The sequence below is a fragment of the Macrobrachium nipponense genome, chromosome 4 (genome assembly GCF_015104395.2).
Source record: "Macrobrachium nipponense isolate FS-2020 chromosome 4, ASM1510439v2, whole genome shotgun sequence".
NCBI classification, from domain to species: Eukaryota; Metazoa; Arthropoda; class Malacostraca; order Decapoda; family Palaemonidae; genus Macrobrachium; species Macrobrachium nipponense.
In genome coordinates this window covers 75,088,513-75,103,239 of record NC_061100.1, presented here as the reverse complement: position 1 = coordinate 75,103,239, position 14,727 = coordinate 75,088,513, and positions in this window count along the sequence as shown.

Below are 14,727 nucleotides of genomic sequence, written 5' to 3'. Positions count from 1 at the left end.
GATGGTACTATGAGTATTTTTTAATAATATTATTGTCATTATCCATTTCATAGCTTTGTGCATAACCATACTCTATTTTTTCTACCATTTAACTTTCTCTCTCTCTCTCTCTCGTACTCTCTCCCCCTCTCTCTCTCTCTCTCTCTCTCTCTCTCTGTCCTGTACCCTTGAGACAGTCCGCCCCAGGGATAGACAGAGGGTGGGAAGGAGAGTCTGGTAGTTGGGGCGACGATACCGTCCTCATATCACGTTCCTCCGTCAAGAGGTGGTGGGCGTGACAGCGTTATCAGTGGTGCCCCTGGGGCCTCTCCGTCAGCGACCGATACTTCGTTTCTCTCTCTCTCTCTCTCTCTCTCTCCTCTCTCTCTCTCTCTCCTCCGTAGGATTTGACCGTTTCGTTTATCTTTAACATATCCTGTTATATATAACTATAATTATATATATATTATATAATATATATATATATAATTATTATTATATATTTTTTATTATATATAACTATATATATATATATATATTATATTATATATATATATATTATATAGTATATATATATATACGTTTATATATTTATTTATTATTATAATATATATATTAAAATAATATATATATATATATATATATATATATATATATATTGAATTATTATATTATTACATACAATATATAATATATATTATATATATTTTTTATAATTATTATATTAATATATATATTATATATATATATAATATATATATTATATATGTAATATCATATCCCGCCTCCAGATTTTCGTGATTTAGTTATATACGTAAGAAGAGACGCGTACTTTCGCTATCCTGTTTCCCCTTTTGAGATGTGTAGTCACTACGATCTCCAAGTCTCTTGTGGTTCCACATTAGACCAGAATTTAACTATAGTTTCTCAAGAGGTACCTGCCTGAATAATTGGCCCCATAATCCTTGCTACCACGTCGTTTAAGAATTTATGACCATCACCCATTCAATGAATTCGGTGCAATGATGTTCAAAAACCAGATGGCAGCCGCCAAGCAAGAAGAGACGTATATACATAAGGAATTGTAAAAAAACTATGATCACATTCAATTATTCTATCCCGGCTGATTGGAAGGACTCACTGAGATAAGAAATTTGCGAAAAACTTAGTGGGACTACAGATGCCCTAAAAATATAACTGGACAGAAAATTGTTAAAATATTATTGATAGCTGAGATTGGACTAATAGTTCATGTCATGATTGTGTTGTAAACATATCAAGTAAACAAATAAGTGAAAATGTTATGAGTGCCCTTGGATTGGTTTATCTTTCTTTATATGGAAGAGACCTTCTGCTTTATCGATTGCGTCATCCCTAAGTAAATAAAAAAAAAAATATTGTGGTCTTCCGCAAAGTAAATTTCCTGTTTGGTATAAGAAAAGTTTGACCGGTTAAAAAAAAAAAAAAAAAAAAAAAGAACAAAAAAAAAAAAAAAAAAAAAAAAAGACAATACAATCCACATCACAAAAGCTGATAAGCCAAATAATGTCATAATTTAGATAATGCTCACTACAAATCCTAATGGATAATTATACTACTTACAAAAATCTAAAAAAATACCCGCTTGATCAAATCATTAAGGCTTTTGATAGTACAGTGAAAAAATCCTTAAAGATAAGAATGAACTACTAAGCTAATTGTCAGTCAAATTTCCCTCGTTACCTTACTCGTATGGATTAGTAAAAACACAGAAGGAAAATAATCCTATGCGGCCTAAAATCAGTACTGTCGGCTTAATATCATAAAAGCTTTCGATATATATTACCAAGTACTTATCCCGTTACTTGGAACGTATATCCGATTCTCACACATATAATTCTCTAGATTTAGTTGATAAAATAGACAAAATCACATTTTGTCCCACTGATAGATTCGTTAGTTTTGACCTTTGTTCTCTTTTTACTAAAGTCTCTAAATTTTCTATTTCAGAGAATCTTTATAATGAACAAACCCATCATGAATTACCTCTACCTGCAAGTCATATTATTTAACTCACTATACTCTGTTTTTTTTTCATCTGTCCATCCGCCAGTGGTGTTTTTGTATGGTAACACTGCGTCCCGGGCATGAAATAGTTACGCTGTGTAAGTTTTAGGTAAATAAAGGATATCTGGTTGTACATTTGCAACTGAAAAGTGTTTTAATAATTTACTGTATGCGAATTACACCGTTAATATTCGAAATAGGATATTGTTATTATTGTCGAATGTAAGCTGCCTTTTCGGGGTGGCGAATGGAACAGCCAGACGCAAATTCCATCAAACAGATGCTAAACCAAGTTACGTCATATCGTATCTGGCTGAAACGCACTTTATAAAAATTAACAGTACATACTGATATACTTACGTTATGAAGTAATACGTTGACATCTTGCCGTAGTAAGACAGCGAGAGAAGCCATTTTCCGCCACTGCGTCTGGCTGTTCCATTCGCCACCCCGAAAAGGGAGCTTACATTCAACAATAATAACAATAACCTATTTCGAATTATAATGGTGTAATTCGCATACAGTAAATTATTAAAACACTTTTCAGTTGCAAATGTACACCCAGATATCCTTTTATTTACCTAAAACTTACACGTAGCGTAACTATTTAAAGCCCGGGACGCAGTGTTACCATACAAAAACCCCACAGCCGGATGGACAGATGAAAAAAAACAGAGTATAGGTTGTGCATTTGGGATTGTAAGTTTATATTCAATGGTGAATTTTATCAACAAATATTTGTTAAGACAATGGGCAACCTATTATCACCACTCCTCTCACACTTGCATATGGAATTCTGAAAAAAAAAGAAAAAAACATCATATATCTAATATCATACATATTACTTTAAAGTGGTATAGATTATGTTGACGATATTTTAGCTGTTTTGCCTGCTGGCATTGACGTAATTGATTTACTCTATAAATCGAATAATCAGGTACTATCAATTAAGTTTATTTTAGAATTGGAAAATACAATTGTCTCTCTTTCTCAGAAGTTTTGATACAAAGAGAACCATTTCAATATAAAGTCAGTATTTACAGGAAACCGATCAACAACTTAGGTTATGTCCATTCCTATACAGGCCACCATCTTAATATCCAAAAAATAAATTTTGTATTCTATGTTTTTACGAGCATTTCGCAATGTTAGTCCCTAATATTTCGATCAAGAAATTGAATACACAAGAAAAATAGGGACATATTTATGTTTTCCTTCACATATATTAGATATTTGCTATAACACAGCCCACAAAATGTTTTATGATGAATTTAACGTTGGAGAAAGAAACTTGTAAGAGCATTCTTAGCTGGCCTTATTTTAGTGGATTTAAAACCATAAGATCACTGTTAAAATCATTTAATTAAGTTCAACCTTGTTATTTCCTATATTAACACAATAAAAGGAATGCTAATAAAAAATGGCCCTAAGGAAAGCAACAACATAATATATAAAATTCCATGTCTGGACTACCCTTCTTTCTATAGTGACCAATCTAGCAAGGATTTAGAAATAAGAATTAAACAGCCTGAGTACTCTGTCAAAACATCCAATGCAATATTCATTCATTTAAGTGAAAACTCCCTCAGGATAAATTCGACTGGGAGTTCAGTAATTGTTAAGATCAAATGATGTCTTTTCACGATATATTGTAGAATCTGCCACTATGCAACTTACTTCCACTTATAATTTTGCCCTTAGCCCTAACTTGTATTATTTGGACCCTTGTATAAGTGAAATGTTTAAGGGCCTTAAGAGATTGCAACTCCCAGTTAAACTTGCGTTCCCGATCATGTTTGTCCCAAGGTGGGTTCCCCCAAGAATTTATTCTTGCTTCTGATGGTGAAACTAAAATTGCTGTTTACAATTAAGATTTGTGTTAAAGTAGTATTATCGTGAATTTGTGAAAGATTTTACTTGATAATTAGAATACTGTATTTATATTTGAAAAAATCTGTTAATAAAAATTCTTTGGTATTACACTATAATTAGATTTGATTCCATTTCTATCTATAGAAGGTTAAGAAAAATAAATATCCGGGTCCATTCTGTTTTCGGTGTATTCTACAGCCTGGGTGTGATCTACATTTTGAGATTTTACCCTACAACGCGGGGTACATCAGCTAATATATATATATATATATATATATATATATATATATATATATATATATATATATATATATATATATATATATATATATGTATATATATATATATATATAGATATATATATACATGTATATATATATATATATATATATATATATATATATATATATATATATATATATATATATATATATATACATATATATATATATGTGTGTGTGTGTGTGTGTGTATGTTGTATGTGTGCATATATACAGAGAGAGAGAGAGAGAGAGAGAAAGAGAGAGAGAGAGTTTTATGAATATTTATAGAATGAAATAATTATGGGTGCTTTGTAAGTATATTCTCCATACGATCTTATTATGTCAGTATTTATACTAAGATTGAAACTTGCTCAGTGATTTATTCGTTCGAATTTACGGAACCAAGGGTAGTGAATAGAACAAGAAAACTTTGTTTAGTAATAATGTAGACATCTGTGATTTATTAAAAAAACAAAAGATGAGACATAATCACTTAGCATTTCTTTCTAAGGAATTTCTACTGAAGTAATTCCTTAAAAAAATTCTTGATATGATGATTATTAACTGATTGCCTCATGTAGGATTGGTGATCTTTTTTCCTGAATGTTATTAATTTTTGATTCTATGTGTCTGGAATGAAATAAGAATAAATTCTATTGTCAGAATGGCTTACCATAATATTGGATATAAGTCAAGCATAATGTACAGAATATGATTATAACTGGGAGTGCGCAACTGTGGAGGCTAACATGAAATGATATGACAACGGCCTGGACAAGTAGGGGCAATCATAAGCAAAAAATTATGGCTGAGGGTCTGCTTTAGATTGGGTAATAGTCATGTAAACGCTAGGGTTTAGCTTAAGTAACATTAGAAAGGAAGGATAACACGCTATGGGTTTAAGAGGTACATAAGGACCCAATAACACAGATAGTAATCAACAATGAATTAGATCTTGGAGCATAGGAGGCAAAAGGGGTGATTTTCTTTCCCCGGAGCACATGAAGCGAGAATCCAGAATCCATGGCTGCTCAATTATGAGCCTGTAATGAAAGCAAATGGGGATTAAGCAGATTGCATAAGACACATGGTCGATGATGGAGGGAGATGTGTCCTTAAGGTACAGAACAACTCGATCTCATAAAGGAATAAGTTATGTTACTGATCATTTACAAAGAAAGTCTTGACATTACTGATGACTTACTTAGAAGGAATTTACGTTACTTAACACTGAAACACTTTTTGGCTGAAGGCCCACAACACTACATAATTATAACACAATCCAGGGGTTGCTCAAGGAGATGAAAAGGAAACTAAGTTGGGGACGGGAGATGGCACTAACTGCTGATAACCTTGCAATTTGCACATTACCTCCTGTAGGAGATGGGGTTTGTCTTCCCCAGGGCACAGGTAAGGGGGGATATGTAAAACACCATAACGGTCATAGAGGCTAACAAACAGCCCGTCTCAAGGGAAGTAGCTCAGAGGAGTGCTGAAAAGTTCTAAGGTGTTCTATGACCGTTCATCTTACGTTCACCCCTCTATGTGTTTATAGCGTATCTAATTCTTTTCTTATTTCTCTCTTCTCTTTATTTTTTTCTTCCAGATGGCGGAGCACCAATGTCTTCCTGAAGGATGCTGTGTTGTCTTCTCTCGTCACAGATGGATCACGGAGCTGTAGACGGGTATAATTAGAAAGGAGGCCTTCTCTGAGGGCAGTAGCATTGAATATTATAGCTGTTTCAACGCATTTAATTTATACAGAATCTTCTCAGTTCTTTTTCATTATCTTTTTCTCAACAGCATGTACCTGGTGTATCAGGTCTCCTAATGACATATAAAGATTTCAGTTGTCTTAGGTTTATTTCCTCTGACATGTCGACAGCGCACAGGCAGTCATCTATGAGAGTATACAAAAAAGTGAATTAAGATACTGGTTTACATGTATTTATATAAGGTAGGGCGTGTACAATTGGTGGGTAGCTCGGTAAGAAGGGATTTTAATTGGTCGTTGGATGGTGACGAAATCTGTCCTTGAGGCGTTGAGATCTTCTAGGTCCATCTGGGGTTGTTGGCGTGGGTACCTACCACCTGAGTGGCAGGTACTATAAGCCGTCCAGGTGACATGTCATCCCTTCCCTCTCTCCCTCTTCCTCTCTCTTCCTTATCTCTTTTACTCAAAGAACACTCTGCCCAGATTAGCAAAGTGTATGCCCTCCCCCTCTTTCTGTTTTTTGTATATAAAGGTCTGTCAACTTTTATTATATTTAGTGTGAACTAGAAAATGTAGAAAAAACTACGCAAGTACTTGTTCCAAGTTCCCAGTTTCACTTACCTTTCTACCGTGGATTTAAGGATATTCTCAAATACGTTACATTGGATATATATATATATATATATATATATATATATATATATATATATATATATATATATATATATATATATATGTGTGTGTGTGTGTGTGTGTGTGTGTGTGTGTGTGTGAGAGAGAGAGAGGAGAGGAGAGTGGTTAGTTTTTTGTATGATCCCAATCAACACATGAAGATTTTTATGTCAAGAGCCAGCAGGAAAAAATGGCAAATCGGCATTACCTAGAAATTTCGTGTATTCTTGATACACTAATCAGGGCAACAATATCTACACTGATGAGGTGTATCAAGGATACACGAGCGTGCTAGTAGTACTTTTGCTATTCATTATCTTCTGCTGGCTCTTGATATATATATATATATATATATATATATATATATATATATATATATATATATATATATATATATATGTGTGTGTGTGTGTGTGTGTGTGTGTGTGTGTGCGTGTGTGTGTGTGTGTGCGTGTGTGTGTGTGTGTGTTATTTTTTTTATAACTGAATCACGAAAATTTGGAATATGATAAATATTAAATTAACGTAGTTTTTGTTTTTATCAAGTTTAAATCAGCCTTGTTTACTTTTAAAGTTTTCTTTTGCTTAAGCAGCCAAATGCTTGTTAGTTTATGTAAGAGTTTTTGTGTTATTGAGCGCCTCCTCCTCCCTTGTTTATTTCTGTGAACTATCGTTCTAACGATTGTTTTGTGATTTGTTTTTGAGTTACGGTGGATGGTTGGTAGCTGTACTCTGAACGTTGATGGTCTGCCCGCCAAAGTTCGGGCTTTGGAACGCTCCTTGTCAGACCATCCCCTTGAGCAGCTTTTGTGGATTATTGGAGGACGACCTTTTGGCAGTTTATTTTGGAAACGGCGGTGTTGGAATCTTTCCTCACGACCGGTTTCGTATGGTGCCTTAGTCACCTGCGACTCTGGTGCTGTAGATCACGGCTCTTCGTTCACTTGCGACCATAGTGTCCGCTTTACTTGGTTCCGCAGAAGCGTATGCTATTTGCGACTTCTCATATTACCACTTATTCCCGTCGGAGGAGCCCACGGGAAATTGGGTACTCCGTCGCTGCGCCCTTCCCGGGTACTAATTACGGATTCACCTGCCACTTCTGCCTTCGTCCTTTCTGCATGTCTTCGGGATGTGTGTGAGCGCTAGCTCGTGAGGAGAAACGTAGGGAGGCAATCGCCAGGTAAGAGAGTATAGCTGTTGTTTCCTTCGAGGAGCCTTATACCCCTGTTGTCCTGGCGATCGTGTTCATCCCTTTGGTAGCAGTTTTGTGCTCGCTATGGACTCCTAGTTCGGCACGACATCCCTGACGTAAGGATTATTAGAACTGTTAGTGTACGTGCAGTACATATATTATATACATATACGTATACATTGTCATAGTTTTTACTTGTGTATATTATAATTTTATTGTTGCCCTTATTGCTTATTGGTGGATCAATATTCTATATCTTTAGTTGTATGGCTTAGGTAGGTAAATTTTAAGGTGTTTTTCCTTGTTTTTTTGATATCTTCCACTTCCTTCCTTCCGCCTTTTGTTATTTAGGATAGTTTTGGCCGGCATACATTTGGATCCTCACTGATTTATGAAATATTTATTCTCCTCTGCATTTCGGTTAGGGTTTAGATGTTTAGCTGTAGGGTGCCTTGTGGCTTGTTGAGGACCTGGTATTTAGTCCTCTTGCTTTAAGCTGTTTTGCTGTATGTATTTTACTTAAACCCGCAAGGCTGATTTAAGTTGTTTATTTCTGTTTTGTAATAAATACTGTTAAGTTTTTCTGGAGTGTTTTTGTGCCTGCTTTCCTTGAACATGGGTTGCATTTACTGTCTACGATCCTAGCAAAATAAAGTACCTAAGAACCTGTACTAGAACCCCAGAGGTTTGTAACAATAAATATGTAAATAAGGTCAAAAGCCACGACAGAAAGTGAAACATTGGAATGCGGTTGCAAGGCCTTTCAACTCTCGTCCCTTACAAAGTACTGATATAAATATGAGAGTAAGTTTACAAAGAAAGTTCATATAAATGACAGATAGGGATTATAAAGGACGATGGATACCTGGAATCTAGCACACCTGAAAACAAGGGTACAATTTAAGAAGTTTACAAAAGATTAAGTCCAACTGCTCAGAAGCAGGGACAAGACACTTAAAATATTACACAGAGTATTGACTGACCACACACACACACACATACACACACACACGCACGCGTGAGTGAAATGTTACAAAAGTACAATTCAATAGAATTTCATTTTCGTGGTCAAACTTTTTTATCAAATATTTTAACGGAAAATAAATTAAACATATATCTACAAAATATATCTATAAGGTAACTAATTTGTAATTATGTCAGTGGTTTTATCTTTTAAGTTAAAATAGAGATCCGTCAGAACGAATGGTATTCGTGGGATAAAACTTGCTCCAGCACCCCCACCCCCCTTTCCTATTGGGGCTGAACTTGGTCTTAAAGGGCATCAGGAGTATTACCATATTCATCTCAGCGACTTCGAAAAGTATGGATGAGACACTGATATCAGTCGTTTCGGTTATTTTTACATTTCACCCACTTCCCAAACACACCGCCTTTGTTGCCCACAGTGAGGTCTTACTCCCACAGTATTCTTTTCCAGGTAATAAGTCATACGTATACCGGAATAAGGTATTTTAAACCTGTAAAATTTAATTTAGTTACTCAATTTATGGGCAGAACCAGTCCCGTTTCAGGGAAGCCCTTCCCACTCCCACCTGCTTTGGTGCTCTTTGGTGTTAGCAATGACTTACAACCACAGTATTCTTTTCCTCATAGTAAGTCATATGTATACCAAGTTTGATGGAAATTACTTAATGCATTTAGTTATGTTAGAACATACACAAACATGTATACATACTGGGTGTTTCGAAATTAGAGCCCCCCCCTCCACAGAACAAATGGAAAGTTATGAAGTTTTCTGCTATTGCCTATCTCCAAGTATATTATCTTACGTTTCTATTAAGCTATTTTTCGTTTTACATTTCTTGTATTTTCAGACTGAGTGACGGAGTTCGATACAGCCATGGCTAACGACTCGGGCTATAACCTTCAGAGAGGCCAGGGATGCTGGTGCAGCCTGGATAGCTAAATATGTTAAAAGAGATTAATCCTTTGTTAAAAGAAACTGGAACAAAAATTCATACAACTGTCATCGCGAAAAGAGTGAGAATCTTGGACAGCCTGAAGTCCTTTCTCAGGAGTCAAAAGACATCATAGCTGAGGCAGTGGGTAGACCAAGAAATTCTTTACATAAATTGGCGCTTGAACTAGAAACAAAAAGGGGAAAGAAGTGAAGTTATAGAGCTGTATATCGTGAGTTGAAAAAATCTGGTATCAAGCCATTTCATGTTATCAGCAAGCCCAACATCACTCAGCAACAAAGAGAAGACCGTACATGGTTTTGTTTTTCATTTCTTAAACATTGGGATGAAGTTGGTTTTCTCCATGTTGCAGCATCAGATGAATTTGTCATTTACACAGTCAGGAAGCCAAATCATAAAAATGACATCAATTGGGCTGCAAAGTTGGATGATATCAGCAATAACATGCACTATCGCCAAGTTGTGAAAGTTTCTGAATGTTTGGGAATTTTTCTGTTTCACAGCCAAATGGTTAATGTGGATCATCAAAGGAAAAAGGACAGTCATGGAATGGCGAATACTTCAGAGAAACTGTGCTTACTGGTGGAGTATTTCCTTTCCTCAAAGATCCTGAAAATGTGTTATCTGTTGAAGAAGTCACATTTTTGCATGATAAGGAGCTGCTTTGAAACAGTGGTATAGATTTCTTCTCATCAAGTGAATTTCCAGGTAGCTCCCCTGACCTTAATGTGTGTGAAAACATTGGCAGTTATCTTAAAGGATCGTGTTGAATCGCGCACGGGGAACTATGATGCTATACCAAGCCTCCACAACCTGCGAAGAAAGGTGACCGAAGTGCTCAGGGAAATGGAGTTTGAGTCTCAGTTTTATTTGGGATTTGCTGAAATCATACCCCTCAAGAATGCAGGCTGTGGTACAGGCAGATGGAGGCCACACAAAATACTAAATACTCCGAGAGAAACTTAAATAAATACCTGTTCTGAATTACTTTTGTTTTTGTCCATATAAATTTTACTTTAATCTTTAGGGGGGGGGGGGGCTATAATTTCGAAACACCCTGTACTCTATCTATATATATATATATATATATATATATATATATATATATATATATATATATATATATATATATATATATATATAAAGACATATGCCACGTTCCTAACTTTCGTGATTAGTTATACATATATATATATATATATATATATATAATATATATATATATATATATATATATATATATATATATATATATATATATATATATATATAGATATATATATATATATATATATATATAATATATATATATATATATATATATATATATATATATGTAACTGAATCACGAAAGTTAAGAACGTGGCATATATCTTTATATATATATATATATATATATATATATATATATATATATATAGATATATATATATATATAAAAGTCTTTATATTCTCAAGGATTGCAGATCAGTACATGTACCTCAGTGACAAGGAAGGACGGATACAGAACTGGTGAGAGCTTGTCAAGACCCGACCTCCCGTTGACGATCGACCTGTCCACTCATCACCTTCCCAGTGTTTATAAACACTCAAAGCAAAAGAATAACAATCGTTAAAACGATAGTTCACTAATACACAAAGGAGGACGAGGAGGCGCAAAAACACTGACAAACAATCGTAAAGCCACTTAACTTACGGTAACAACAAGAGTAAAACATACTCAGCATTTAAAATTTAACTTAAAAAGTAGACAAAAAACTAAACAAGGCTGATTTAAATCAACAAAAGAAATAATAATAGTTTTACGTTAACCTAATAATATATATATATATATATATATATATATATATATATATATATATCTATATATATATATATATATATATATATTATATATATTATATATATATATATATATATATATATATATATATATATATTATATATATATATATATATATATATATATATATATATATATATATATATATATATATATATATATATATATATATATATATATATATATATATATATATAGATTATTAGGTTAACGTAAAACTATTATATATATATATATATATATATATATATATATGATATATATATATAGATATATATATATATATAGATATATAACTAATAATATATATATATATTATATAATCATATATATATATATAGATATATATATATATATATATATATATATATATATATATATATATTATATATTATATATATATATATATATATATATAGATATATATATATATATATATATATATATATTATTAGGTTAACGTAAAACTATTATTATTTCTTTTGTTGATTTAAATCAGCCTTGTTTAGTTTTTTGTCTACTTTTAAGTTAAATTTTTGCTGAGTATGTTTACTCTTGTGTTACCGTAAGTTAAGTGGCTTTACGATTGTTTGTCAGTGTTTTTGCGCCTCCTCGTCCTCCTTTGTGTATTAGTGAACTATCGTTTTAACGATTGTTATTCTTTTGCTTTGAGTGTTTATAAACACTGGGAAGGTGATGAGTGGACATGGTCGACCGGTCAATGGGAGTTTGGGTCTTGACAAGCTCTCACCAGTTCTGTTTCCGTCCTTCCTTGTCACTGAGGTACATGTACCGACTGCAATCCTTGAGAATATAAAGACCTAAAAAGAACCTGTACTGTAACCTGGGAGGTTGTAACAGTTGGCGGCCGTGACAGCATTGCACTCGGGTGTACTCAGTGTTTTGGTTGGCGGAACAGCACTCAGTGGATTTACCAGTATTTGTTGCTGTTTAGTGTATTGCCTTACTCCCCATTTAATTTTGGAACCATGGAAGAATTTATTTTTGATCCAGCTGAGTTTTTGGGATCGGCAGATTGCCTTAGGCATCTTCCTGTATTGAGTAAAGAGTATTTGGTGAGTTGTGCTCGCTGGTTAGGTGTCCCACTTAGGGCTGCGAACACTAGGGCCCAGTTGCTGATAGCTGTAAAAAGTAAGGTAGTTCAAGGTATGGCTGAAGGAGAGAATTTAGCTAGGGATTTTGACAGTGTTGGTGATAGTGACTCAGAGCGAGAGGGTAGTGTGATTGAGGATGTTAGTGTGAATCCAGGTCTTTGTTTGAAGATCCTCCTCGTACTGGAACAATTTTTGAAGGGCAGACTAATTTGCAATTTAAAGCTAATGTGTCCACTAACCCATTTTTAGTAGAAAACCCTGTCCCAGTGAATGTAGCCCCAGTACAGCCTGTAGTGTCCCAGGAGGACAGTGAATATAGCTTAATTTGTAAGAGGATAGAGTTAATGAAGCTCGAGTTTGAAGAGAACGAGAGGGTGAGGCAGCATGAGCTAGAGATGGCCAATGTAAATTTGGAGTTGGCTAGGTTACAAGGTTCTCCTAATAAATTAAGTACTCCCTGTGGACCATCTCCTGATAGATTTAATATAGGGGCAGCTCTGAAGTTGGTCCCTGTATTTGATGAGAGAAATGTGCCTGAATTTTTTGAGGCTTTTGAATGGGTAGCTACCAGGTTGTCTTGGCCCACCGAGATGTGTACAGTCCTAATTCAGTGTAGGCTGGTGGGCAAGGCAATCCGGGTGTATAATTCTTTGGAGGAGGGTGTAGCCCGTGATTATAATAAAGTGAAGGCGTTAGTCCTCAAGGCCTATGACCTTGTCCCTGAGGCCTATCGCCTAAAAATTTATTTAGGAATTTTTTGTTAAGCACCCTGCTCTTTCATTTGTAGAATTTGCTAGGCTCAAGGAAGAGCAGTTTGATGATTGGCTAAAGAGCCGACAGGTGGCCTCTTTCTCCTCCTTAAGGGAATTAATGCTGTTGGAGGAATTTAAGAAACATTGTAGCAAGGAACTGAGAATATATTTAGAGGAAGTAAAAGCTGCCAGTATAAGTAAGGCAGCTCAGATTGCTGATGAGTTCATCTTGACCCATCGAGCTGGGTCCGGTAATTTTAGTTCCCAGGTAACAAATTTCCAGCCTGCTAGGCCAAATAATTTTAATATGAAATCTCGTAATGTTGGAGATACTAGGGTAAAGCATTGAGGAGTCCCAACTTATTCTAAGAATGAGAATGGTCGGGGAAAAGTCTCAAGTGGTGGGCACACTAGAGTCTTTTCCAAAAACCGCTTGATATCTGGTAATGTGAGTAGAAGTAGTGGGACCTGCTTTTGGTGCAATAAGCCCAGGCATTATCAGGGTCAGTGTAATGCCAGAAGGAGGTATCTCCAGAGAAATGGTGACAGTAGTGGTCACAACCCTATATCTCTAATTTCATTTCAAATAAGTCTAATCCCAAGGTTGAGAATCCATTAGTGGTTGTTAGTGGTAATGAGATTAGTTGTGACAGCGGTAATGTGAATCCATCTGGGAGTAGTCAGGCATGACTCTATGATAAATATATCTGGCTTGGTAGACTGGTTACTGATTCAGGAGTCCTTAAGGTGAAATTTTTGTGAGACACAGGGTCTGCTCGGTCATTAGTATTGAAAGAATCATTAAATAGTCTAGTTAAATATTCAGGGAATTATGTGGTTTGGGAGGGTTCCCGAACACAGTGGTTTCAGCTCCCTGGTAGAAGTTGAGTATCCTTCCCTGGGTATAATAAAGTAACTGAGTTGGCTGTTGTGGAGAGTCTCCCCATTCCAGGTATTGATGGTATTTTGAGAAATGACATGTTAGACCATAAGGGTCTGGAATTATTCCCCATTTTGACTATGGATGCTTGTCCAGTGGCTGTGACGACCCGTGCATCTGCTAAGGCAGCTAATTTGATAAATGATGATGACTTAGATTTAAGTAGTTTAGAAGTAGAGTTAGAAAGGCCCGGGCCAGTAGATAGTCCTAGTAGTGTTAGTGATATCTTGCAACCTGATTGGGACCATTTCACTCTTATTGATGCTCAGAAACAAGAGTTTGATTTTGAGTTGGGTGACACAGTCCGATTTAACTAAACCAAGGTTTGTATAATAAAAGGTTTGGTTATACCGAGTTTAGTCGCCATCTACACATGATCTGAACAAGACTTCTCGA